The sequence below is a fragment of the Lactuca serriola genome, chromosome 5 (assembly GCF_051521515.1).
Source record: "Lactuca serriola cultivar US96UC23 chromosome 5, Lser_US96UC23_V15, whole genome shotgun sequence".
Classification (NCBI taxonomy): Eukaryota; Viridiplantae; Streptophyta; class Magnoliopsida; order Asterales; family Asteraceae; genus Lactuca; species Lactuca serriola.
Window position 1 is genome coordinate 200,676,558 of NC_136412.1, and position 2,697 is coordinate 200,679,254.

At 35.7% G+C, this 2,697-nt stretch overlaps 1 long non-coding RNA gene across 1 annotated transcript in view; it reads right to left on the bottom strand.

Annotated features, from left to right (window-relative positions):
* Nucleotides 1-201: 201 nt before the first annotated feature.
* Nucleotides 202-2,697, bottom strand: part of LOC145053469 (uncharacterized) — a 3,431-nt gene continuing 935 nt past the window's right edge. The window contains exon 2 of the long non-coding RNA XR_013684488.1: nucleotides 202-482. This is a non-coding gene — a long non-coding RNA (uncharacterized LOC145053469). The remainder of the gene's footprint in view (nucleotides 483-2,697) is intronic.

Below are 2,697 nucleotides of genomic sequence, written 5' to 3' on the forward strand. Positions count from 1 at the left end.
TGGATTCTACCCACAAGATTAGATAGATATTATACCTCATGGAAGCTAGTCATATAAACAATGTGTTTTCGAATTCTCATTAAGAAGTGAATTTGAAGATCATAATGTTTGTGTGATTTCTTCTCCGGATTTCATTCATTTAATATAGAGATTGCCTTGGCCATGAAGATTTTTATGAAACTTAATTATCCCCTGTGAATGTAGAGAAGAAAAATGACTACACCAAAATCTACAACCTAAATAAATAATTAAAATATACATTTTTGAATGAAAATGAAACTTAAGATCAATACCAAGATCAAGGTGAATATTGTAATCAAATTTTACATAAAAAATCGCACTATAGAGAATCATGGGTACTTCATTCTCTCTCCTCCCATGAATGGCCTACAGATTTATGAGAGTTGGTGAGAAGTTTTGCTCTCTGGCATCAAACCACGATCCATTCTTGTTAGTTATCAATCTGTTGGTACCTGCAACACCTACAAACTCACAAATATAAGCCCCGTTGACCCAAAACAAAAAAAAAAAATCGAACAATAGAGAAATAATAAAGAAGAATAATGCAAAATTAAATGCAAAGATTGTCCGAAAGTATAGTTTGAATCACCATTTTAACTTTTAGTCTAGGAGCAGGAAATCAATAGCAAATATCTAAATATTGGATCAAAAGTTTCTTTATACCTCCATAAAAGATCCCCAACAATGAAATACATAATGTATCTAAATGTGATGGCTCGAACCACAACCGCCTCTCCTTCCCTAAGCTCCTATGTATCTTCTTTTTTGCGTTTTGGTTTCTAAACATGATGATTACTTTGGAATTGATACTTATGGAATACAATAGGTCTGAAAGGATATAGGGGCGGCTGCCAAAACCAAATCCTAAATCACAGTTGAGGAGGGAATATGTGACAACCCAAATTTTAGTGCTATTATTATAACCGCCAATCTATCCGTGAATTTCTTGTTTAGCGCATCTAAAGTAAAATAAATAATTTTATTTCAATTATGACATGATGTCAGATGATACCTTACTTCCAAATATGTAAACTGTCAACCGAATCAAACCGCTTAAACAACAACGCTAATTAATGCATTAGAAAAACTGAAAATTTACATTAAGCAGTTTTAAGCAAAACAAACATTAAAATATTATAGTACATGTTTCCATGTTCCGAAAATATAAAGAAGGTCCAAAACGGAGTTCGTATGCAAAAGATACGACAGTTTTAAGAAAACAGACAGTAAAACACTGTTTTTCTTTAATCACGTAAAACTGAATCAATCCATTGAGGCACTTACGCTTTGCCGACGGGATTTCCGAGAGCGTTTTTGGACTCAGGTTATAATCTATTATTTAATTCCACACTCGAAATAATTTTTATGAAAATATTCACAAAAGTCGCAAAAACGGACACCGCGAGCCGTTTAAACGCAAAACTTTAAATGTGATTTTCCGGAGTTCCGTAACTCCAAAAATTAATCCGTTTAATGTTCTGGAATCCTTGAATTAAACTCTATCTAACGGTACATTCGGAAAATTTTCTCGATAGCCGAGTCCCGATAAACCAAAAGATAGTCAACTTTTGGACATTTAATAAATGGGAGACCATATGTGAGACCCACATGGCTTAGAAGCCAGCCAATACTCCTTCTAGCATCTGGACCGTCGCTTGCTGATCACGCCTCGCTTCGGATGGATGACATGTAGCCCTCGCATACGCCCCGCGTCCGAAGACATTACGCCCCACGTTCCGACCCTTATGCGGTTCCCAGAAAAGCCACGATGACCCAGCAGCGAAGCGACGCGTATCGACCTTATCCGAACTTACGCCTAGCGTAAGACTTCGGTACGCCCAACGTAAGTCCAAAGCCTCGCCTATAAAAGGAGGTCGATGGCAGCCACTTCTCTCACACCAAATCCTTCTACTTTCTCTCACTACCCCCCTAACCCCCTCCTAAGCCTAAGTAAACCCCCTAGCACCCGAGGGAAGCCCCGAGGCTCCCGGAGTCCCGAGAAAAAAAGGGTCTTTCGGTTTCGGAAACGCTGCTCTGAGCAAAACCCGGTTTTCTTTAAAATCCGTTGTAAGTAAGTTATATTGAGTGTTATTTAACGCTTATATAATAATAATAATAATAATAATAATAATAATAATAATAATAATAGCTAGACTATTAATTTGTAGCGGTTATCATTAGACTAAACCCTAGTGGTATTGATATTAGGTTTTATCAAAGGAAAATTGTTTTGAGAGTATCGAAGCGCTGTCTGAGTGCTGAATCACCACCTTTCAAGTGAGTGCATGGTCCCTGTCATCTTATACATAGATATGAAGTATTTTACATAAATTACGTGTTATGTGTGCATATTAAAATGAATAAAAATACATTTCTTCAAAAATGTTTTGATAACGTATTTATCATGTTTTACTAGAAACAAATTCCGCAACATTTTTATTAAAAGAAGTACTTTGATTTTTATAAAGCATAAATAAAATCAATCTTTTCTGGCCGTGAAAAATAGGGATGTCACAAAACACTTTTTTCCTTTGAACAAAACACATTCTATTTTCAACAAAGCAACTCGTGACTGAAGCTAAAAACAATACACCGTTTAGCTACCATTTTATAATGTAACACCCCAGAATAAAAAGTAAATCATTTTTATAACCATGAGGACTCCTTTTCTTTCAA